The sequence below is a fragment of the Cryptomeria japonica genome, chromosome 9 (genome assembly GCF_030272615.1).
Source record: "Cryptomeria japonica chromosome 9, Sugi_1.0, whole genome shotgun sequence".
Taxonomy (NCBI): Eukaryota; Viridiplantae; Streptophyta; class Pinopsida; order Cupressales; family Cupressaceae; genus Cryptomeria; species Cryptomeria japonica.
Genome location: NC_081413.1, coordinates 49,483,406 through 49,510,783, shown reverse-complemented (window position 1 = coordinate 49,510,783; position 27,378 = coordinate 49,483,406).

Sequence of the window (27,378 nt, the reverse complement as noted above, 5' to 3'; positions counted from 1 at the left end):
AACAGTGCCACAGTGTGGTTTTCACTGGAAGATCCATGTTTTATTGTTATATTTTTGTAGCTGAAAGGTTTGGCATCCACCCCAAAGTATATTGCACTATTAAGTTCAATGGAAAATCCATCTTTGTGATCCCCACTTGGTATGGTATCCCATAGTTCCAAAAAGTCAATGATTGCCTCATCGTTTTGGAAAAGGTCAAGACATGGGGGATTAGGTTGGTTCCATTCGATGAGTTTAGGATGGACAATGGGAATTACCTCATCAATTAGGTTAAGTTCATTAGATGTGTCAGTGAGGGTTAATACGTTGTGGTGAGGGTCGTTGATGGTACTCTCCCTATCAAAATCAGGTGTAGGATGTGACGTAGGGTTTGTGGAAGAAGTTTCCAGCTCAGGAACCCAAGAGGCCTTTATTTGAGCTTCTCCATAAATAGGGATGTCTTTGTGGGGTGGAGGTAGTGATATGTCTTCCTCATCTGAAGTATTAAGTTGGACGGAATCAAATTCCCACTCATGTGAGTCAGTCTCTGAGTCGCTTCCCAATATCCGATTACTATATCATACTGGGATATCCTTTGAGTTAAACACTGCAAGTGTGATCAGCTGATGTACCTTTGTAGATGAAATGATTGGTGCTACAGGAAGGATTATGGGGATCAATGAATCCAATACGGGGAGTATTGGTACTGTTGATTCTGCTGCTTTTGCTGAAATTGCCAGTATTGTTGATATTGCTGGGTATTCTGATTCAGTTGTTGTTGCTAATGGTGCTATTGATGTTATTGTTGCTGTTGATGGGGTGGTTGGTTTGATTGGTGGGATGAATGGTGTTGTGGATGGTTTTGCTGGGAATTTTAGCCTCAATGGGGTAGTTGCTATGGTGCACGGTGTTGCTGATATAATCAAAGGTGGCGTCTTTAGAGTTTTAGGTTGATATATAGATTTGTTGGGTTTTCCTTTGAATCTGAGTTAGGAAGAATTTCCTTTTGAAAGCCTGAGCCTGTGTTATCTTTGGGCTTTAATTCTGGCTGTAGTGGTTCATGTCATCCTTTCTTGCAAGGTCCCAAAGCACTATGACCATCATAACCCATTCTTTGCATAATGAGAAGGCCTTTGCCATACTGATCTGTGGGAAGCTTAGCTTGTGGGATTTCTGTGGTGATAGGATCTTTATAGATCCATTCTACTACATCCTCATCTCTGGTCTCTTCTTCTTGACTCATTCTAAGGATGAACAACATCAAAGTACATGCCGGCTTGATCAATGGTTGTTGAAGTAACCATTGAGGTTTACCATGAGTTCTAGGAGAAGTAGGCATTTGTCTCACACAAAAGAGTTGGCTCAAATTGTATTCCTCAGGACCTTCCTCTGCTATTTTCATCTTGAGATTCTCTTGCTTGGGTATAGTGGTGTTTGAATTGGAAAGAGAGGCTGGACTTACATATGATGTGGAGAAGATGGCTTCTCTATTGTTGGGAATTGTAATCTCTGGTTGATGACTAATATTATGATAATATGCAAAGGGGTTTGCATCGCCCAGGATTGTTATCTACACCATTATGCAGGAACTTGATACACTGATGGTAAGTGGATGGAATGGCTTGCATGGCGTGTATCCAAGGTCTTCCTAATAGTAAATTGTATGGCAGAGGAAGGTCTAGAACTTGACAGATGATGTGTTTCACAACAGGGCCCACTTAGATTGGTAGCACCATAGCTCCTTTGGATGAACACTCTACATCATCATAGGCTTTGATTGTAATCTTCTTGCAAGGATCCATGGATTCAATCACATATCCCAATGTTGTGACCAATTGTAGTGTACAAATATTCAGGCCTGCTCCATTGTCAATCAAGACTCGCTTGATCCTATGTTGGTTGATAAACCCTTCAATGTGGAGTGAGGCATTATGAGGTTGCTGGAAGGAGGAGTTGTCACTTTTAGAAAAAGTGAGACAAGGTGATGACCTTAGGTTTCCAACCATGGCTTGGAACTGATCTCTATTTAGGTTTGCAGGGACTAACGCCTCTTGGAGAGCTTGATCCAAAATTGTTTTATGGGATGGAGATAGGTGCAATAGCTCTAAGATAAATATCAGTGCGAGCATTTTGTCTAATTGTTCCACATAGTTATACTACTTTGGGATAGATGGGGTGCCTTGTGGAGCTGCTTTTATGGTAATCATGCCACAGCGTGTAACAACATTGCAGGTGGAGCTGGGATTTTTGATGGCAATAGTTGCAATCTTTTCATTGGCATCATATAGATGATTCACAATGTAATTATATATGGCTTGCGTATAATCAATGGTATCTATGTTTCTCTCTGAAGTGGAAGGACCCCTCTAATCATGTGATGGAAGTGGATTTTTAAACATGAGATGATCATTGTTTGTTATCTTTGGGTCATGCCCTTCGATTTCGATCTCACCTTAGTCAATAAGATCCTGAATAAGATCTTTCAATCTATGACAATTTCTTGTCTTATGTCCTTTCCCTTGATGGAATTTGCAATTCTCAGTATCCCTCCGCCATGAAGGTTTGACTTGAGGTTCATAATTTGATGTTTTGGGTAAGGTAACCAGATTTTGAGAAACTAGTTGGCGTAACACTGTTTCGATGGGTTCCCCTAAGGGAGTGTATGTTCGTTTTGGTTTAAAATTTTGTTGACGCTATCTGGGTTCCTCTTGAGGTGTATTGCATCCTTGATTTGGAGGAGCAACTGTGTTATTCTTGGGTGGGGGGTTCTATCCTGCAAATCAAACCATAGGTTGTGCACTTTTCATAGTTCTTGCATCCACAACCCTGTCGTTGATGACATTTTTGTTTTTGTTCTAGAAGTTAGGTTTGTCACTATTGAAGCGTGGGCAAGGGCCATCCTTTGGTTCATTATATATTTTGATAAGCCCTTTTTTGATGAGAGCCCGCTCACATTTTAAGCCTTTTGACTTGTTGCCGCAACATGTCTATTTCATTTGGAGGAGATGGAGGTGGGGGGTTACCTTGATGAAGGTTATATCTATTATGATCTCGACCTCTTTCATCCTCATTATGACTTTGGCATTCTGATGCTTTTCTTAGTTGTGCAACATCAAAGTTAGAGGGTAGTTTAGCCCCTTCTTGAGCAAGTCTTAAAAAGTGAGCATCAACATTGCTCCTAAGTATTTCATCAAAAAGTCTATTAAAGAGAGGGTTGTGTTGGGCCCTTTCTATTGTTGTAGGAGTAGGAGTACTTGGATTGTCATCATTTACATTTCCTCCAAGGGCTTCTTGGAATTCATTGATATTTTCCTCCTCTTCCTCTTCAATTTCTGTTTGTCTAGACCTAGACCTCGTTTGAGCCATTTTGTTTATAATTTTTTATTGAAGTTTGACGAAAATGATGATGAGTTGGTGATGAAATGAAAGATTGATGCTTGGTGAAGTGCTTTGCATATGAATCCCTAGCACTAAAGGTAGATGTTACCAAAGTTATTTCTTGAATTTCTTGTTGTGTTTGATTGACAAAGTTTGATGTGATAAGGTTTAGAGAGATCTGAGATGTGTTACAGACTCAACTACCTAGTAATGAGAGGATGCACTCATAGACTAGTTTTAACCTGTGTAGAAATGTCTCTTAGGATGAGTTTATCCTAGATGTAGAGACACTCTAAAGAGTGATTTATCTATGTTTGATTCAAGCAATATTGAAAATAGAAAATAGGATAAAAACCTCTTGATGTTTCGAGAGTTGGAATGTGGATTTGATGAGATATGGATATGATAATGGATGAGATGTTTAACTTCAATAGAAACTTTGTGTTACAAAAGAAACAAACTCTTGTTCTTCTTGTTCAAGGGTTGTTGGTTCTTCCCTAGCCGAGTTATATGTGATACAAATATCTGGAAACAAGGCAGGATTGATCTTGCCTCCCTTATTTTGATGATAACTTAAAGCTCTATATTGAGTAAAAGCTCTGTGGTTTAATGACTCTAGATCAAATTCATTTGATTTCCCTTGAAGGTAAAGACGCATGTGATGTAGGAAGGTTCTATGAGAGACAAAGATTTGTCTATTAAGATAGAAGAATTTCCTCTTTTTGATAAGAGCCTTTGATCTCAATGGTCTTTTCTTCAAGTTGATGTTTTGATGAAGATTCTTATTTCTCAAGATGTGAAGAATGGCCATATAGTTTGATACTTTTGTTGTTGCTCTTTGTTTTTGATCTTTTGTGTTTTGAAAATTTTTGTGTTGGATGAATACTTATTTTGATTTTGGGTTTATGGTGTTTCTTTGATAAGAAAACAAAGCAAGCACACAAGCACAAGAATGTTGCCTCAAAAGGCACATCTAAGTATGGGTCTAGATTAACCCAATCTTTTGAACTTTTTATGACCCTTTCCTTGAAATGTATTTTAGGTGTTTCCAAAGCCTGAAGTCGGCTCAATTTGCACTGGTCTTAACTTAAAAACAAAAACACTTCAAACTCTTTTTTATCTCTAAGGTCAAATGGCCAGTTGCGATAATTTCAGCCCACATCTTGATATTTCTTCAACTTTGGTACTACATACCTTATGAATCCCATCGTGGCAGGTAAGGATGTGATATACTAAGTATTGTACGAGCATAACAAATAGATGATCCCTATAATGAGGGAGTCACCACTTTTATCGGGCTACAAGTAACCTTTCAAAAAGCTATGTTTCTACTCAAGGAAATATGTATGGTGAGTATCTTGAGAGCAAAACCATCTATGCTCTTACACTAAATTTATCACAAATATCCTCAATCAATAGAACAAGTGGGCTACTACTTAAAGGTGTTTAGTAATTTTCGTTGTTTCTGGACATAAGTTCATTCTGCAGTGACTCACTTAAGAGCCTTGTAACTTGTGGTGGGGCCCATTTGTTCTTTCGGCAAGTTACACTATAGGAACAGCTATACTCAAGGCTACAACTTTCACTCTCACCTGATTTCTATAGCGGCTCGAAGGATTTACCATGCGAGGTAGTTCCCAAGAGTGATGTGTCTCTTGGCAGGCCTCTCTTAAAACGATAAAACTTGAGTGTTACGAACACTTTTCTCTTGCACCTAGGACCACGAAAGCCAAGGGAGAGGATAGTGTGTGTTAGAAGTAGGACCACTCGACCAACTTTTTTTTGCTCAAGTGTGCCAAACACAAAATACACTTGTTCTTTTTAACTTTTCATTACAATGATGTTCTATCTAATTGGAGATGTTGCTCCAACAACCATGATGTTATTTTTAACTTCAAAGGCAATATGTTTGAGTAAATAGGAATTTGAAAAATCCTGGTCAATTGAAATTGAAACATGTATGCATGAAGTAAATCATTTTGAGAACAACTTTGACAAATTTGGGATTCTTTTTAACTTGCACAAAAATGAAGTGTTGATTGTGAATTTTAGTTTGATACAAGAAATAAAATTTGTCTTGTATTGTTTTAAGCACCAAAATAGAGTGTATCTCTAACTTGCAATGAAAGCAAATTTGCTTTGTGATTTTTAGAGCACCAAATAAAAATTTGAATCTTAACTTGCAAGTAAACAAAATTTGTTTTTGTTGATTTTAAAAGCACCAAAAGAAGTGTTTTTTATTTTTAGCAACAAAAAGGGATTAGTTTAAGACCTGCACACGAAACGAACAGATAGAAAAATCTAAAAACATGGTGGGCTTCCTCAAGCCTAAAAAATAATATTATCGGTTACATGGCCTTTCGTTTACAATGTTCTGTTACAATAGCGCTACTTTGTGTAAAAATAGAAGCGCTACTTAACACATACGCGCTAAAGTATATACAAAGGCACTAAATGACAATATGTAAACAACAATACAAGAGGGCTAAAAGTATGAACAAAAGAGCTAGTTAATAACCAAAAGCGCTAAACTATGGGCAATAGCGCCATTGTAAGAACGATAGTGCTAAAATGTCAAAGTGCAATAACGCTAAAGCGCCAAAGCGTGACCTGTGTGTCAAGCTAAACAGTCAAAAAGTTAGTTTTGTAAAAATTAAAAATGTTGTTGATTGTTCAATTCATGTCAGGTTCACCAAATGATGCTTTTCGAAATGGAAAAGTGTTAGATTAAAGACTGTGGTTGTATAACACACAAAAACATAAGAAACCGTTAGTGTTAATCAACCAAAAGCTATTCTAAGTAGGCATATCAAAAGAGACACTAAAAATGATTAAATATTTAACTATGGAAGCAAATATAACAAGGCATCTCCAAATGCCTTTTAACATGCTCTTAGCTCTTTCTCCCTTGTTCCTCTCCTCTCCAAGTTCCAAATTGGTGTAGCTCTCAACATATTTTTGCACTATGGATGCTTATGATGATAACTCAATGATGAAATGATAGTACTAACCCGGTACTGAGAGGGGGGGGTGAATTAGTATAGACAAAAATACAGTCCTAAACCGATCTGACAGTAGACTCTTCAAATGACTGGCAAACAGTGACACCGGTTTGAAACAGAGTGCAACCGGTAAAGCTAAGACTGACTGAGATAAGCATTAATCAGTTACTCACTTAGCTTTTCACTCAACTCAAGACTACCTTACCATTTCTCCCTTATGCATAAATAGGTAATCTACCATCAGATCATAATAATAGCTAGTTCAACATGTTTTATTGACAGGCATAAAACACAGAACCATTATATGCTTGACAGACAATAGCAAAGTATCACAAGATAAAAGCATCACACATGACACATATTTTTCACATGGAAACCCAACTGGGAAAAACTAGGGTGGGGATGAATACCCACAAGCTATTTTTGAACTCTTTCGAAGTTCCCTCTATTAGGAGCCTTTCCGGTTAGAGACAGTACAAAAGGTTCTGCTAGGAACCGATCTTGTTAGAGATCACCTGGTTAAGGGATGGTTACAATACCCGATTAAGGGTTAAAACCTGTTAAAGGTTACCTTGTTAGAGGATTTCAAGAACTCAATAGCTAAAGGATTTCGAACTCAATAGCTTTGAATTGCCCTATTAAATGATTTACAGTAAGTCGGTTAAGGCTACCCTATTAAGGGACTTTCCAACTATTGAAGTGGTTAGAGATCAACAAGTATTACAATGATTTGGTAACAACACTCAATGCCAATGCAGATCTGCTTAAGCTCCTCTTCACCTTCTGTACTTACAATCTAGGGGTATACTTCTCTTCTTTTGGTCTGGCAAGAATCACGTATCCCTTCTCTTGGATACACACACACAACTTTTGCCAACAACCTCAGAAAGAGACACAACATCGACCTTATAGGAAAATAGATAGGTCAGTAGCATAAACCCTAAACCCTAAACTTGTTAGGTTAAGAAATTCAAATGGTTCAATCCTGACCATTGAGAACACTCCATTAATTACAACAGTCTTGATCCAATCTCAAAACATTCTCCATCGTCCATTTTCACCAATTTCCCGGTGGCTGATAACCCATCACATGTTATCACCATTTTACAAACTTGACACATTCCCAAGGTAGATAGGAACAATCTCCTTCATACAAGATCCTTCACGCACACAAGGCTGACGTGGCAACATGATCTGTTCTTCATTACAATGCTAACTCATCACACAATATCACCGGTTGAGCCACACAGGCTTGAAGCACTTAAACCGGAAACCTTGAAGTTGAGACTACCAATCGGTAGTCATACAACACTTCCATGTGCTAGTTCCCATAACCATATGTCGGTTCACCTTGAACAAGCACACCACTTCACTTTGGCACGAATGTCCATTCACAGTGTTATGCCGGTTCTCACCTCTTCAGCATATTGACATCAATGACAACATACAATGTCATTATGTCCTCATACCGGTTCACATAATGCCAACAATCTCCCCCTTTGGCATTGATGGCAATATATAAAGATATCTCTCCACTTCACATCTTCTCCCCCTTTGACAATAATGCCAAAGTGGAGGCACAGGCTTCCCTGTTCCATTATGTTGCTCCCTCTGAGGAGTAGCATCCTTCAACACATCTATCCAAAATAAATTTGACTATGCACTACCTGACTGATGTGGAGCATATGCTTTTAGTTTACCTCCTGAAGGGGCAACACCCCTAATTCACCTCTTAAGTGCATAAATGTAGTCTTTGGGAGAGGCTTGATGAATATGTCTGCTAACTGCTCCTTATTGGAAACATGTTCCAGTGCAATCTCTTTGTTCTGAACCTTTTCCCTTAAGAAATGATACTTAAGCTCAAAGTGCTTGGTTCTAGAATGTAGAACTGGATTCTTGGAGATATTAATTGCACTAGTATTGTCACAAAATATACTTACCGATTCAGATACAGGAACTTTGAAGCCATTTAGTACATGCTTCATCCAAATTGTCTGAGTGCAATTCATGAAAGTTGCAACATACTCTGCTTCTGCTGTAGACTGAGAGATACAAATCTGCATCTTACTCATCCATGAGACCAGTCTACCACCAAGAAAGAATGCACCACCAGTTGTGCTTTTCCAGTCATCTATATTTCCTGCCCAATCAACATCTATGTATACTTTCAAGCTGAAATCCTTGCTATAAGGATACCACAATCCATAGTCAACAGTTCCCTTCAGATTCCTAAGAATCTGCTTGACTGCAACCAAGTGGGATTCTCTTGGACTTTTCTGGAACCTTGCAGTAATGCCAACTGCATGTGCAATATCTGGTCTACTATGCACTACATAATGCAATTTACCAATCATTGATCGGTATTCCTTCTCATCAACCAATGCTGAGTCATCCTCTTTAGATAGTTTACAACCGGTCACCATCGGTGTACCAACCAGTTTGCTATCTTCCATGCCAAAGTTCTTCAACACCTCTTTGACATACTTGGAGTGAGTGATAAAGATTCCATCCTTCATCTGTTGGATCTATAGTCTAATGAAGAATTTAATCTCCCCTATGAGTGACATTTCAAACTCTTTCTTCATCTCATCTGCAAACTCATGACTCATCTTGTCATCTCCACCAAAGATAATGTCATCAACAAATACCTCACAAATCAGGATCTGATCTCCTTCAGACTTCAAGTAGATATTGCTATCTTCATGTGTTCTCTCAAATCCAATCTTTACAAGATGGGAATGCAGATGTTCATACCATGCCCTAGGTGCCTGCTTTAGTCCATATAGGGCTTTATGTAGCCTACATACCATGTCACTGTCTTCAGATAGGGCAAACCCATCTGGTTGCTCAATATACACCTCCTCTTCAAGTACACCATTTAGGAATGTAGATTTTACATCCATTCGATATACTTTGAAACATTTAAAAGTTGCATATGCAAGAAGCATACAAACTCCTTCCAATCTGGCTACAGGAGCAAAGGTTTCTCCATAGTCTTCTCCTTCTTCTTGAGCACATCCTTTGCATACCAATCTGGCTTTGTTTCTTATCACTATGCCATCCTCATTTAGCTTATTTCTGAAGACTCATTTGGTACCAATGACATTTTTATGCTTTGATCTGGGTACCAAAGACCATGTACCATTTTTCTCTATCTGGTCAAGTTCCTCTTCCATTGCCTTGATCCAGTCTTCATCTTTATGTGCCTCTTTGAATGTTTTAGGCATAAATTTAGAGATCATACATGATTTTTCTCTGACCTTTCTTCTTGTAAGGATTCCTACATCCTTATCTCCTATGATCTGCTTAGGATCATGATTCAACTTGACATATTGTGGAATGGTCTTGATAGATCCCTCTTGCTTTTCTTCTTCATCCTCATCTCCATCAGTATCAGCATCTACATTTGCCGGTGTAGGAACACTATTACTGGTACTTGGTTGACTGACAACTGGTTCCTAAAAGGTTGCAACTAGTTCATTTACCGCTTGCTCACAACTGGTTTCCTCAATTTTCTCAGAGGTTTCATCAACTCTTACATTGATGCTTTCCATAATTCTCTGAGTCCTATTGTTGAAACACTTGAGAGCTTTGCTCTTGGTGGAATATCCTAGGAATATTCCCTCATCACATTTCGCATCAAATTTGCTCTAGTGTTCACTCCTCTTGGTGTAACATTTGTTACCAAACACTCTAAAGTAGCTAACCACAGGTGTCTTACTGGTCCAATACTCATAAGGAGTTTTATCCTTACCTTTCTTGATGAGTACCTGATTCATTGTGTAGACTACAGTGCTCACCGCTTCTCTCCAAAAGGTGTAAGCTACCTTTCCTTGAATCAACATGGTTCTAGCTGCTTCAACCACAATCCAGCTATTCCTCTCTGCTAGGCCATTCTACTATGGAGTCCAGGGGGCAGACAATTGCCTCTTGATGCCATGTTCTTCACAGTACTTGTTGAATTCATCGGAAGTGAATTCCCCTCCTTGATCAGTTCTCAGGCACTTGATCCTTTTACCACTTTCCTTCTCCACTAAATCTTTGAAAGATTTGAAATTTACAAAGGCTTCAGACTTGTCTTTCAAGAATGTGACCCACATCATTCTTGAGTAGTCATCAATGAGAATCATGAAGTACCTATCACCCTACACACTTCTAGTTTTCATATGACCACACAAATCAGTATGCACAAAATCAAGCAAGTTGTCAGCAGTGAAAGATTTACCTTTAATGGTTGAGGAAGACATTTTCCCCAACTGACACTCTCTACACAAGGTATTATCCGGTTTTCTTAGCACTAGCAACCCTCTAACTACCTTGATCTTACTAGCCTTCACAATGTTATCAAAGTTTACATGGTAGAGTCTTCTATGCCATATCCAGCTATCATCAAATTTAGCCATAAGACGTGTACTTATATTTGCATTCAGATGAAATAGGTTACCTTTGGTCTGCATGCTGGTGGCCACCAATTCACCATCCTTTCCTTTGATTTTGGAAACTCCATTCTTGAATTCTAGAGTGAGGCCACTATCATTCAATTGGGCAACACTCAAAAGGTTGTGTCTAAGACCATCAACCCAATACACATTATTAGCACTACTCTTTCCATTTAGAGAGATGGACCCTCTACCTTTGACCATGCATGGTGCATCATTGCCAAAGCGAACCACACCACCATCATACTCCTCCAATGATAGAAAATTGCTCCGGTCACTAGTGATATGGTGAGAATAGCCACTATCAATGATCCACTCATTGGAATTATCAAACCAGGAGACAAGAGCCTTCTTGTCTGACACATCTTCCTTGACAGCAACAAACACAATATCTTCATTTTCTTCATCCTCTGATTCTTCATCTGTGACACCTTCATCAACTGCCACAAAATAGTATCTCTGGTTTCCTCCTTTGAATTTATTGAACCTTTTCGGTTTGTCCTTGTTGTTGCCATTAGGATAGTTTATAGAAATATGTCCTATCCGGTTACAAGAGATGCATTTCAAAGGTAGCTTACCTCTGTATTTGCCAGTTCCTTTTTGAAGTTTCCTACAAAGGAGAGCTTCAAATGCCATCAAAATCTCCTTATCATCCATTTCTCTACCCTATCTTGGTTCACCACTAGTGCTAGCTTCTTTTCCTTTTCTGGATGGTACTGCAAAAGCTTTAAAAGTTGATTCAGTCTTTTGAACACTACCATCAAAACTATTTAGCTCATAGGCTATCAACTTTGCAATGATGGAGTCTAGGGATACCTTAGTCTTGTCTATTGATCTTAGCTCTTGAATAGCAGCAACCCTTATTACATAGACCGGCAATAGGGATCTCAGGACTTTTCTTACCACAGTGGCATCTTGTATTTTACCACCTACACTCTTGATATCTCCAACAACAGTTTTGATTCTTATTCCATACTATTGAATGGTCTCACCTTCAACCATCCACATATCTTCAAACTTCCCTCTAAGGATTTCTTCCTTAACCTATTTTACATGTTCATCACCACCATAGATATTCTCAAGAGTATCCCATAACTCTTTGGGATTTACCTTATCCTGAACATCAATGAACTTAATGTCAAATAAACTACTAATTAGGGCTTCCATGACTTGCCCATTCTCCTGCGTCTCTCTCTTTTGGTAATCGGTAAGGGTACTGGTAGGAGCAACATAGACAGTCTCAACATAGCTCTAGTGTTGAGCACCCATGCTTCTGATGAATATCTTCATTCTGTCTTTCCATATACTAAAATTTTCTTTATTAAACTTTGGACCTTCCCTCTTCATCATTAGACTTAGATCTTTACCTTAAGCAGTTAAGCTTATAACATAGAGGACCTGGAGGATGCTCTGATACCAATTGATAACTCAATGATGAACTGATAGTACTAACCCAGTACTGAGAGGGGGGGGAATCAGTAAAGACAAAAATACAGTCCTAAACCGGTTTGACAACAGACACTTCAAATAACTGGCAAATAGTGACACTGGTTTGAAACAGAGTGCAACCAGTAAAGCTAAGACTGACTGAGACAAGCATTAACCGGTTACTCACTTAGCTTTTCACTCAACTCAAGACTACCTTACCATTTCTCCCTTATGCATAAACAAGTAATCTACCATCAGATCATAATAACAGCTAGTTCAACATGTTTTATTGACAGGCATAAAACACAGAACCATTATATGCTTGATAGAAAATAGCAAAGCAACACAAGATAAAAGCATCACACATGACATGCATATTTTGCACGTGGAAACCCAACTGGGAAAAACCACGGTGGGGATGAATACCCACAAGTTGTTTTTGAACTCTTTATAAGTTCACTCTGTTAGGAGCCTTGTCTGATTAGAGACATTACAAAAGGTTCTGCTAGGAACCAATCCTATTAGAGATCACCCGGTTAAGGGATGGCTACAATACTCAATTAAGGGTTAAACCTTGTTAAAGGTTACCTTGTTAGAGGATTTCAAGAACTCAATAAATAAAGGATTTTAAACTCAATAGCTTTGAATTAACCTATTAAAGGATTTACAGCAAGTCGGTTAAGGCTACCCTGTTAAGGGATTTTCCAACTATTGAGGTGGTTAGAGATCAACAGGTATTATAATGATCTGGTAACAACACTCAATGCCAATGTAGATTCGCTTAAGCTCCTCTTCACCTTCTACACTTACACTCTGCAAGTATTACTTCTCTTCTTTTAGTCTGGCAAGAATCATGTATCCCTTCTTTTGGATACACACACACAACTTTTACCAACAACCTCAGAAAGAGACACAACATCGACCTTATAGGAAAATAGATAGGTCGATAGTATAAACCCTAAACCCTAAACCTGTTAGGTTAAGGAATTCAAATGGTTCAATCCTAACCATTGAGAACACTCCATTAATTGCAACAGTCTTGATCCAATCTCACGACATTCTCCATCATCCATTTTCATCAATTTCATGGCAGCTGATAACCCATCACACGTTATCACCATTTTACACACTTCGCACATTCCCGAGGTAGATAGGAACAATCTCCTTCATGCAAGATCCTTCATGCACACAAGGCTGACGTGGCAACATGATATGTTCTTCATTACAATGCTAACTCATCACACAATATCATCGGTTGAGCTACACAAGCTTGAAGCACTTAAACCAGAAACCCTGAAGTTAAGACTACCAATCGGTAGACATACAACGCTTCCATGTGCCGGTTCCCATAACCATATGCCGATTCACCTTGAACAAGCACACCACTTCACTTTGGCACGAATGTCGGTTCACAGTGTTATGCCAGTTCTCACCTCTTCAGCATATTGACATTAATGACAACATACAATGTCATTATGTCCTCATACCGGTTCACATAATGCCAACATATGAAGATTCAAGATTTGTAGATGATTATGACTTATATTATGCAAGTGTGAATAAAAGCTAGAATAAGAGATTTATCTAATTAACTAATTGATTTTAAACCAAAAGAGTGAATATGATGCTAAATGCTCTCTAAAAATGCCTATAGATTAAATGCATAGAAGTTTTCAAGATCTAGATTATGAAGAAATGGGCTCTATTTATAGGAAAAATAGAGCAATGGATGGTTGAGATTGAATAATCTCAACAGGGGTTAGGATTGAATGGTATTCAATCCATGTGAGGACTTTCAACCCAATCCTAGGATGACAAGTGTCAACATGAGATGAGTTGAGAGGAGAGGGAAGGTGCATTAAATGCTTGACATGACCTAAGAGTTAACTTGGGAGTTAAGGTCAAGGTTGGGTTGAGTGAATAAATTCTTTATTCAAAGAATAAAGCTTTTATCCAATGGATAAACTCTTGTGCAAAGGTAAAAGGGATAACCATGGTCAAAGCAATAAATGTTTGAGGAGACACATGAGTCACATGAGGGTTGAGTTAGGGGTTAACCATAAACGGTCATGTAAGAGCCATAAGTGGTCTAGAAGACTTTAGAGGTTAAATTGTTGAACATACCAAGCATTAAATGCTTTTCAAAGACTTTGAAGTCTTTAAGAAGTGACTCCAAGTTGCTTAGGAATGTGACAATAATTAGGGGATGGATTAGGCTAATTGATTAGGATTAGATAGGTTCTAGAAGAATTTTTAAAGGGGATTTAGGAGGCAAGTGGGAGATGTAGGAAAATGCAAGTGGGGGGGAATAAATTATTAAATAAATGTTTTATTTAATTTATTTAAAAGAGGAAAGAGGATTAAATTGAATAAATAGAATTTATTCATTTAATTGATTGTGAATTTTGTTGAATGAATTAATTAAAATAAATTGAATAATTTATTTAATTAATAGGAGAATGTTTGAAGATGAATTAATTTAATTAACTAATGGCTAGTGGATTTTTAATTAAATAAATACGAAATATTCATTTAATTAAAATGGATGTAGATTTATGTTACTACAATTACCATTAGCTTGATTATGATCTTCTTCCAAAATTTGTCTCACATCAAAGTCATGGGGTAATCTTGTACCATTTTAGATTAATATGTGTAAAAGTGCTGGAGGTCTCTTGTCATAATTTCTTCAACCAATCTATTAAATCTTTCATCAGACATAGTGTCTTGAATCTTTGTGGTAGTAAAGGACTTACTGTCAAATTCTTGTGCATTACTGTAATTTTCGAAGGATCATGTGTTGTAAAATTCTTCCTCAGCAAACTCATATGTTTCCATGTTTAGAGATCTTAGAGCTTCTTCAACTTGTCTTCTAGACCTTTGGGATCGGGACTCAACCATAAAAATATCTTGGCTAAAGTGGAGTATGGAAGAATATCAATACTATGGAAGATGAAGAGGTTTATGGAATGGAAAATGAATCTAGGGTTGCCTTGCAATGTCCCAAAATGTTGTTACAAGATAAATGTAATTATCTAAGCAAGATGTAGCTTCCTAGGAGATGATAAACTCCAATGGGGTAAGTTGACTCTAACTGAGATGTCCAAATGGTACCCATGATGATAAATATGATATGGGAACCACCTAGAGATGTATGTGATATGTTTGCAAGATAAAATGAGGACTACTAAACAACCTTTTGACTCTATTTGAAGAAGTCTAAATGGGGGATTGAAAGTGATGTCTAAAAATGTGTGGAAGTGAATGGAAAGGCCATGAGAAGATAATGGTTGACAAAAGTGAATCCCTATGAAATCAGCCTTAGAATCTCTTAGAGTCTCAAAAACACAAACATAGTATAAATCCAAAGATGCATCAAAATGTCTCAGTTTGCAATTCTAGAGTCCAAAAACGTAGTTTCACAGTTGTAATGTAAATCTCATTTTGTCCAAATACGCGATACGATGTTCCAAAAATGTGCCAACAAGTAACACAAAAGTGGCTAGAGTGATTGTATACATGCTATAAATGAACAGATACATGGCCAAAGTGATCATATACATGCTAGAAGTGAACACAAACATGTTTCTATCAAATTCTCAATTCTATCCAAATTTTTGAAGTTGTTGATAAGTGACCAAATCTCAATGTCGATGTTTTTATGGAAAGAAAACACAACAAACAAGAAGACAAAATGTTTGAAGGTGTTGTTATCCAAATATGAGTGCAATGTGTATGTTCTGTAGCCCAAAACAACCCAATTTCCATGGGTCAACGCAATCGAAAACACATGTAAGCATGCACAACCTAGGATGGAAATATGATACTACTTGTTGAGTTCCCACTCGAATATCTCCAAATACTGAAATAAAGAGGACATAAAGAGATTTGATGACATTTTCTCCCCCTTACATGGCACTCACTTCTTGGGAACACCAAAATATCATACCTCAAAGATCCAAAGATCTTATGGACCGAGGGACATTTGTCTCAACAAAGAATAGTAGCAATGTGAGGCAGCTTCGAAGGTCTAGCCTCCTACACTAGCAAGAAAAAGGGGTTTTGGGATGCTAAAAAATAATTGTGTTTAGTCAATTTTTTAGGGTATACTAGTGGTTATACATGTGGTTTTTCTCTTAATTAAGAGGCCTCCCAGCCCTTTTGGGTTTTATGCATCACATGGATACTTTCGTCACAAACGATAATTATTTATATAACAAACTGAAACAAAAGTTTTACTTAGTCATTCCCTATCACAAGTTGGGAGGAAATCCCTCGAAATACAATAAAAATTTCTCTTAAATCCAAGATCCAATGGAAAGCGAGGGCAGAGGATACTTTTGGTATTATCTTAGGGTTCTAATATAAACACAAATTGTGCCAAAAGCACAAGAGACTTCAAGAAAAGTTCATTTACCCTTCAACAAACAAAGAAAAGACCAATGAAATCAATATGATCCTAATTAAATTAGAAAAGACAAAGACACATCTAAATTACCCCTTCAAGTCAATGATTAGTAGTTTCAATGATTATTCCAACTTGCAAGAAAATTGGTTAGCTTAATTTTAAAAATCCCAAAATGAAATGCGCAAGGGGCTTTTGACAAGATGATAGGAACAACTGCACCACTTTGTTAGGTTACAAGGGTTAGGACAAAAGAAAATCAAATCTGAAATTTAACCCTAACTTGAAAAAAAAAGAAAATGCAAAAAGCACAGATGTTGTTATACCTAACACAGACAAAGAAAAACATAGACTACAACCTGCAAAATCACACAGAGTGTATATGCAGTAATACAGATCAAATACGTGAAATAAAATAGCACATACACAAAAGAAAATAGCATGTATGCAACTCTACACAACACAAATGTTGTAATATAAAATAGAAATGTGACGATATAAAATAGAAACAGGACGAAATATCAATCAAACCTATTAGATTTGAAATCACAAACACATCAATAGATGCAAATATGTACTGATAATGAATAAAAACACATCGATATGAGGCATAGATGCAACAACAAATCACAAATGGGATTGTGTTGAAAATGTGCAAAATAGAAAGTCAAACAAAATACTAATGCACTGATACAGACATGACTTCAGCCTAAAATCATCGTTCATCCGATCTATAGATACTTAAAAATGCAAAATAATGTTAGAAATAAGGAACTAAGGTCCCACTGAGTGTGCCAAAAATGTTTATTGTGAAATTGGAAGACTAAAATATTGTAAAACTAAATAAGATTCAACCACATAAAACCATAGTTCTACAATGAAATCAAACATACTCCAATAATGAACCTAAAAATATGAAAAGAAACAAATATGAAATATTATACCATTACATGCTCATTAGGATTTGATCTCCATTGTTTCCTATCTCCATTGATCTTTCTTTGATATTTTGGCTGCTCTTAGATTTTATTTGTACACAAGAGCTAAACAAAGAATGGATTTGATGAATACTAAGAGCGGGGGTGAATTAGTATACAAAAAAATACTGTACTCAAACTATTAAACAATTTAGCAGTTAATCGGTATAATAGATTTACTAACAAATTGGTTAAGACAAATGCAAACCAAACAACAAATAAAGCATTCACCCACAAGAGCACAATCACCATAACATAAGAAGTTTTGATGTGGAAACCCAAATGGTAAAAACCATGGTGAGCAGAAACTCACAAGTAACTATCTGTAGAATAGTAACTAGACCGGTTAAGGTCATACATTGTTCTTCACCAAAACAGATCCTGTTACAAATATAGATCTCTATTAGGAGGTAAGTCTTGTTAAAGACTACCTTGTGAGAGGATTTCAGATTCACAGTTGTGAACCACCTTGTTAGAGGATTTACAAAGGCTTTGTTGGGCCTACCCAGTTAAGGGTTTCAAACTTGTCGAAGATATGAGTAATCAACAAGTAGATGATCTAGATACTAGCACAGTATGCTTGGTTAGATCCTTGATAGCTCATTGTTAATGCACATTTAGCATTACTTCAATCTTCAATGTCTCCACACTCTATTTCTTCACACAGACCCAATCTTCTCTTCTATATTTGCACATACAAAAACCTCCTCAACAACTAAAACCCTAGACATGATGTCCTTATAAAGGAGTCTGATTTCATGTCGGTCCAATAGGATTACATTACAAGATCCTAGCTTCAATGCATCTAGACACATTTTGTAACACAGCACAAAATCACTGCCAAAGTGTCGGTGGATGATAACTCATCATAGAAATACCGGTTGGTAACTCATCACAGAGTAATACCTGTTCATTACCGATTACCGGTTCATACATTTTACCAATTACCAGTTGTCAAAATGAAGATTGGAAAAAAGTTAACTACCACTTTGTTCCTTCGTACCGCTTTGAGTTCCTCGAACCGCTTGAGGTATTCATACCACTTTGGGTCTTCAGTCAGTTTGTGACTGGTAAACACCTTCTACAAAAACACCAATAGTCTAAAGACTATAATACATAATACTGGTTGGAACAATTGTCAGTTGAGAATAACTCATACATAAAGAAAGTGATCTCAAAACCAGTGTGTGTCCATCAATGACAATCACAACATCATCAAAATACCAACAATCTCCCCCTTTGGCATTGATGGCAATACTTAGGAAAATTTTGTCATCTAAGTGTTTTACAACAAAAATATGCCATAATCAAAATTACTCCCCCTAAGCATATACACTATCCCTTTTTGCAGAAAATACAATGTATACTACTCCCTTAAAAAGGTAACATGAAAGTATACATAACATTCATCAAAATTTGAAATACTACTCCCCCTTTGCTAACAATGACAAAGTATTACAGAATAACCCCTGTTTCTCATTATCATTAAAATAAATAAATGTTTATAACAATAATGAGTGAAACTTATCAAAAACTGATTTAAAATCCTCCAAAAAGGTCTTCATGGCTAATGACCATGACTCAAGTAAGGAGGTAGTAACCTCACTTTCTGTCTGCATCTGTGATACCTGTTCTTCCATGGCATCAATTGTACTCATCTCTTGAGTTGTCGTTAAAGCTTCTAGATTGAGAAAGCACTTTTGAAGAATTTGCAGTCTGGGTAATAAAACTAGTTGAAGCTCTTGCAAATCTCTTGTCTAGTTGCTAATCTCTAATTCTATCCTGGCAGACTGAAGCTGATACCGGTGAACAGTTTGCCCATATGTAGTGAAAATATCATACGGGGTCTTAAAGTTGCTTATGTATGCCTGCAAATTAGATTGCAGTTTATCATTTTATGCAAGCACATCATCACAAAATAGATGGAGTTGGCTTATTTTTTTGAGTAGTAGTTTTCCCTCATCCATAGCATCTCTTATATCCTTCTTCTCTTTCTGAAGTCGAGACTGGAGCTCATTCAGTTTCTTTACTAAGGCAGTGTTAAGTGCTTTTTGATGCTTCTTCTGTGCATTAGCTTCAGCAACTTCTTCCAGGCATTGTACCTGGTCCTCTACAACTGTACATAGAAGTTTTGTTAGGATTCCCAAAGATACTGAGAGGGGAGGGGGGTAAATAAGTATCTGATCGGTATAATAATTTTCTTAACTTATAACATGAAAAGCATATTAAAACTGTGTACCGATAAACCAGAAATAATGCAGCAAATAAGATCAACAACCACAACATGAAAAACACACCATAACACAATATTTTAACGAGGAAACCCGGTGTGGGAAAAACCTCGATGGGATTTGTGACCCACAATATTCACTTACTGGCCAATAAGAGAATATTACTGCTTACAATAGGGGCCTGCATATGCAGGAAGGCCAAGTGCCTAGAGCTCACTGCTCAATTACAAAAAAAGTTACACTAACTTACAAAAATGGATTATACTAGTCCAATGCTTTGTACTACTTCATATCAACATCTGCTATGCTAGATTCGGTACTGGTTTAAGCTCTACAATATACATAAACCCTTATCCAATAATTCACATATTAGGTCTGCTACCTTCTTTACATACTTCTTATTATATCATATCATCTCTTTCCTAAATGATCTACAATGATCTCATACATATATGAGTCATATTACAATCCACCATGTTGGCTTACAAAATATTTTACAATTAATTACAAAATACATTTATACAAAATTGTTGTCGGCCAGGGTGTCAGTAATCAATATTTTAGGTGTCGATGAACTGTATGTCGGTGTAGAGTCTATAGGTGTCGGTGTCTGTGTCTGCCTACCGGTATCACGTGATTGTAAGGTTGCCATCAATGACAATACCTTCAATCACCTATAATGTCTCATTGGAGTGTGCATTTGCCAACAATCTCCCCCTTTGGCATTGATGGCAACACTCATGAGAAAAATCAAAAAGTGTCATAAAAGATGTCCGAAAAGAATTTGCCAAAATTTGTCTTACCAAAACTGTGTGCCCAAAAATGTATGCTCCTCCTGAGCTGATGATGTCCTATTCTGATCATTTTTCTCATCACACCACTCCCCATTTGACATCAATGGCAAAGGTTGTCATTCGTTGTTAGTGGAGTGTGGTTCCTGCCTAGATTTTTGTAGCCAGTGGGTTACAATCTAGAATATATCTGCCAAAACCAGATTTAAACTGTCACTGAATCTTTTGCTTTCCTATAATGCCTCTTGTGTTCTCTGAACTATACTGGTGAGTATGTGCATTTTCTCTTCCGGTGTCTTAAGTCTGGGAACCAGAGCCTCAAACATTTCTTTTCTCAATTAAATGAGGTAATCTAGTTTAGGACCAAGTTTACATTTTAAGCTTTTTACCTTATCCTTTATTCTTTCTTTGTCATTTTCTAACTTCTCTATTTTCTCTTCAAGATCTGCAATTTTCTTTTCTATCTCCAAAAATGAATCTAATGTGCCTATCAGATTGTCAAAAAATATTGTTAATCTCATCTTGTGCTTTGCTGATTTCCTTGTCTAGGTCTTTTGTCAAAATATTTATTTTACAAGTATCTCTATACAGTTTCTTGAGATCCAAAATTGTTTCTCCTAGTGTCGATAATAAGGTTTATGTTTGTTCCTTATTTTTCTTTACTATTTCCTCAAAGAATTTCTCTTTCTCCTTAATCATCCTTTCTTTGAATGTGTCTTCATTTATTTGTTCAACTATCAAAATGTTGTCGGTGATGAATTTAGACAATGTGTCTAGCTGACCTAAAGAATCTTTGTTATCCACAATGCACTTGGGTGCTACCAATTTGAGAATAGGTATTATGTCATCGATATCCTTATAGGCTTGTGCATTACACTCTGTGATTTTCTTTATTGAATCCAGCAAGACCTTTGTCACATTTGTAGGTCGGAATTTTGCTATTGAAGTACCAGATGTCTTCCCAATAGTTTTCACAATATCCATGTTGTCAGTTGTAGTGATAACCTTGCTTGTTTTGACCTCTGGTAGGTCAGTTTGTGTTTGCATTTCTATTAGCAAAGGTTTAGGCTTTTCAGTTTTAGCCAGTGGCACTATCTCGGCCTAAACCTGTGTCTCAACTTGTTTCAGTTCCAGTTTCTCCATCTATGTTTCAGAAGGTTTCTCCATCTATGTCTCAGAAGGTTTCTTTGAGCTTTCAACAGCTAGTTTCTTAGATGTAGTCTCTTTATGCACTTTTGGTTTCTTAGTTTGTACCTTTGCACTGTCCATTTCCGGTTCTCCTGATTGTTTTTTCAGTTTTATCTACCTGTTGCTTTGTCTAAGTATGTTTTTCTGTGCTTATGTTTACAGTATCATTAACCTCAACCTCAACATCTGCAGCTAGTGACTCAGTAGCCACATCTTTCCTTTTATCCTCAGTGGTTTCTCTATCAACCACAACATTTACTTGCTATGTGTCTATATTCATAGTGTACAAAATTTTGGATTCAAGATTTGTATCCTCTAGTGGAGTCTCCATACTCTCAGTAGCCAGTTGATTGTCTATAGTTTCTACCGGTGGAGTATCCGAAGGAGGTGGGGTTAATTTATTAGTTATTTTTAGACTTGGAGGTCCACCTACCTTACCTTTCCCCTTATCCTTGTCCTTTTGGTATACCCTGATGGTTTTAGGTCTTAGTATCTCTTCTTGTTTCTCTTTTTCTACAAAGAATATGTCCCATGAATCTGTTGTTTCTTCAAAGACTCCATTCACTCTCCCTGCCATCAGTGCTACATGCTGGTGAGCAGTTGAAAATACTGTCCGGTTAGCCTCATTGATTAATTTGTCTATCTCATCAGGTGAGTTTACTGGGTGCACTGCGAGTAATTTTTCAATTTTTATCTTCTTGTCTAGCTCAACAATAGATACCCTTCTAGCTTCTAATCTTCTATACAAATCAGTTGGTATTTCATCAACAATTTCCATCAAAAATTTCTTGTAAATATCCAAGTGTAAAATTACACAATTTTCAATGCTTTCTTTGTCACCAGCCAAAAGTGTGTTGTACAGTTTGCTAATGTTTTTCAACTTTCCATCTTCTATTATTTCACTAAGGAGTGTATCTAGTGGAGCAATATTTTGTTTTACCTTCTTTTTCTTCTTAGGAGTTAACTTCTTAGTTGGAGGCCTCACTGCCTGTTGCTTTTGTCTTGTTTTTCTAGGAGTGGGTGAGGGTACTGGTGAGGGTTTTCTTTTCCTTTCTACCCTTTTGAATACTATTGGCATATCACTCTCAGAGGAAGTTGCAACTGGTGAAAGATGAGTTTCCAGTTGAAGTCCTTCCAACTCACTTTCTTTGATACCACTTTGCTTCAATACATCTTCCTTAAGTGCTTTTGCTTGTCTGGTGCCTTTCCTTACTGTTTGTTCAACTTTCTTGACTCTTTTCCAAGACTGAATACTACTTTCTATTGTTTTAGCACTACCAAAGACTTTCTCAGAGGGTTCTTTTGGTGCTTCAAGGAAGGATTTTGCATAAGTTTCAATAATGTTATCATCTGTCTCATAGCCTATTTCAGTTACCCAAATAGTCCTAGGGACAACTGCCTCCATCCATATTTCATCCTTTTTAATTAAAAAGCATATTTTCTTCTGATATTTATCTACAATTTCCTGTGACAGTCTTATTCGTGTTTTCATTCGAGCCTTCTATGCTTGAAAATGTTCGTTTATGTTTTTCTCTTTGTTTTCTCCCATATTGTTTAATAGATCCAATAGTTGCTTTCCTACCAGTATATCAAAGCCAAAATATTTTCTACCAATACCGGGTACTTGTTTAGTAATATACAACATTAAACATACAAGCAAATTTCCAAATCTAAAGGTTCATTTCTTATCTCCTTTGATCTTTTTCAGATTGTCTATCAATTCATCTTTGAGCCATTCACACACATCTATTCTAGCATTATTATTAACCATGTCATATGCACTTTTAATACATAGCATAGATACTGAATTCAACCTATTTGCATGTGTAGCTTTCTAGCCTAAGATCATACTGATAAATATGACTTTGATGTCCTTCACATCATTTACCCTTAGATACCTTTTGTCAAATATTGCAATGGTTAGATCCATTACTATGTCATTTGAGACCCTTTTAGTTCTATTAGGTCTTCTACCAGTGGAAGGTAACCCTGTTACTGCTTTAATGGCTTCTTTTGTGATTTTATGAATCGAATCTAACAAGAAGAATTCACCATGGACTCTACTTAGGACTATTCTTATCACACCTTCAAGAAAATTAGGAATGCTAAGAATATCCAAAAAACCTAGGGTTTCTACTACCTTGTGTTCCAGCTTGACATTTCCATTTTCATCACAAATCAGAGTGCATATACATTTTTTTAATTTCATCATCTCCTAATTCCTCTATATGACAATGTATGTATATTCTAGGATCTTCAGCATATACTACTCCTTCAGGAATTTGAGAGAATGCACCTCTGTTATCATCTTTCTTAGCTATTTCGGGAACAATCTTGAATACAGGTCTAGAGCGCTTGATAACCTCAATTATAGTAGGGTTTGCTATAAATTCAGGAACATAGGAGGATACCATGTTTATAAATACCTCAATCTACCTTAGGGATGAGTGCTTGGATGAACTACTTCTCTTCTTCACTAAGAATTCCTTCACTTGGGAATTTTAGAGCTCTTGAAGATTTGAATGCTTGGTGAATAAAAAAGAGACAAAACACTTGCTTTATAATGTTCTTTTCTCCAACTACCACATTTAATGCTTTCTAGTTAAGTCACAACATAACTCATCTGTCGGTAAAGAAGTAATTCAACTTCTCACCATCAACAAAGTGTATAATAGCATATTTTTCAATTTGTTGCTAAACCCCCAAAGGATTTTTCTTCAGTTAGATGAAGAGTCTCCTATCAGTGGAGTGTTACTCTATTCTACCGGTGGAGGAGTATTCCCATCAACATTCTGATCTGACTTTCTGATCCATTGTTTTGAGAATTCTTACTTTACCTCTTCAACCTTTTCTTTACCTTTCAAACTAGGACCTTTGTTATTTGTCAGTGGGGTCTTGCTTCTACAAAATTTTGCAATATGTCCAATCTTGTTACTGTTAGGACCCAAAGACAACTGAGAGGGGGGGTGAATCAGTTGTCAAATAAATTCAAACCAAAAACAACTTAACCAACTTAATGCTTAATACCGGTAAACTAGTTTAATATGTCGGTAGACAGTTTTAACAGTTAATTGCTATATCGGTAAGGATTAGTGAATGAAACATAAACACAAAGTCATCCACAACATATAACACCAATATTTGTATGTGGAAACCCTGTAAGGGGAAAAACCACGATGGGAAACCTTACCCACAATCAGATGATACTACTGCAGATAGTAAGTGTACATAAATGGGGTCTGCACATGCAGAAAGGCCAAGCGCCTAGAGCTCACTGCTCAATCACAAAATGGGATTCACACTGACTATAGTTGGATGGTTAAATCCAATAAGAATGTACTACACAAAATAGCATCTTCATATGTTGGATTCAGTACCGATGTAGTTATGATTATCTTCACAAAAACCCTCCTTCAATCTTCAAATGATGTCTGTGTGTATAGCTCTGCTTATTCTCGCATATACCTTCACACAATCCTTTTTTGCATTCCACATTTGATCTTATAAATAAGATCTTACATTTATACCATAACCTAAGACCAATTTTAGCAGGTCAGCTCTACAAGATATTACAATAAAACATCTTACAAACAATATAATATCCGATGCAATAACCGATTGAGCATGTCGGCTTAATCCATTTACAACAATAATTAATCATCTCCATAGTGTGCCATGTTGATTTGGAAAAGATAAACCTGCTGGTGTAACCCTGGACCTATTTGCCGATAATAGCAAATATGTGAATGCTAATGTACTAATAAACAAAACTCCAAAACAAAGTGTTCACACAATGTCTTCGACATAACCAAGTGTTTTCCATATCATTCCAAGTGTCAGTGATCATTATATCTTGCCAGTGTACCAGATAGCGGTGATTGTGCATGAGTCACTTGCTTGTCAGTGAATGTTGTTGATTCTCCAAAGTACTAGAGTTTTAGCAGGTGTTGACATCAATGAAAAAACCATAGCAAAATACCAACAATCTCCCCCTTTGGCATTGATGGCAACACAAGATGGAAAAACCATCAAAGTGCCAAAATAGAAATGTCAAATACCAAAAACCAACAATCTCCAAACAGAGATCATAACCAAAAATCAAAATACAGATACATAGAGTAATAATCTCTCCCAAACAACAATCTCTCCCCCTGGGAGCAACATGTGTTTTCCTTGTGTTTTTCAAAGTTTTTCCATACCAATATCTCCCCCTTTGACATCAAATGACAAAGTTACAATAAAAACCAAGTTTATATACAAAATACCAATCAATTCAATATACCAACTACTCCCCCTAAGAAGTAGCTTTTCATCAAAGCTAGAACAAAGATTTCTCTATTAATTATGTCGGTTGATGACAATCATCAACTATCTAAGTCTCTACCAGTGGTGGTATGACTCCAAGCTGATCTCTGAGATATTCAAAAGTCTCCTTAGGCAAAGGTTTAGTGAAAATATCTGCAATCTGCTCTTTATTATTCACAAAAACCAGTTTTATCTCATTTGCTTCAACATTTTCCCTTAGAAAATTTAGTTTGATAGAAACATGTTTGGTTTTAGAATGTAATACTAGATTCTTAGATATATCAATTGTTGCGGTGTTATCACAATAGATAGTAATAGGTTCCTTGAATTTTACCTTTATGTCTTTCAACATTTGCTTAAGCCATAGTACCTATGTATAGTTAGTTGTTGCTGCAACATATTCTGATTCTGTTGTTGATAAAGATGTACAACTTTGTTTCTTACTCAACCAAGAAACTAATCTCTTTCCAAGAAAGAATGCTCCACCAGTGGTGCTTTTCTTCTATCATCCACATCTCCTGCCTAATTTTCATCTGTGTGTGCACATAATTCAAATTTTTCATCTTTGGGGTACCATAATCCAAGATTTATGGTGCCTTGTAAGTACCAGAAATGTCATGCCCAAACTTTTGGGCACAAACGAAATAATTTTTTTTTTTAAATACTTAACTTAGGACGACTAACTTAATTAAAATAATGCAGATCTAGTTGGGTCTTAACTATATTTTGAGTGAATCAAAATAATTAATTCAATTTGGTGATAAGATTAACTAAGTGATCAGCGAGCTAATATTTCTCCAAAAGAGTTATCCGTAATCTTCCATTAAACTCACTTAGCAATGATCACAAACCAAATATATAATCTCTAAAATTGATTGTCCAATAATCTCTTATAGTTCTTTAATTACCTAGGGTCTAAAATCTAGGTACCCTAACCCTTAGATTAAAATAAATCTATTATATCAAATATTCATTAATTCAAAAAGGGTCCAATAATGTTCAGAATAAAGGGCCAACTTGACACTCATGGTCATTTTAGCCCCCTAAAGTTTATCCTCCCAAGAGTATAAAATCTCTTTTTTTTTTTTTTTAAATACTTCTGCATTCATTAAATCAATAAAAGAGCATTACTTAGTTTTACAACTACTAATTTGACTTCAAGTAAATATGGAAGTTAATATATATATATATATATATATACCTATAAATATTCATATATGTGCTTATGAATGTATTCAAAAGGGGAGGAGGGGCT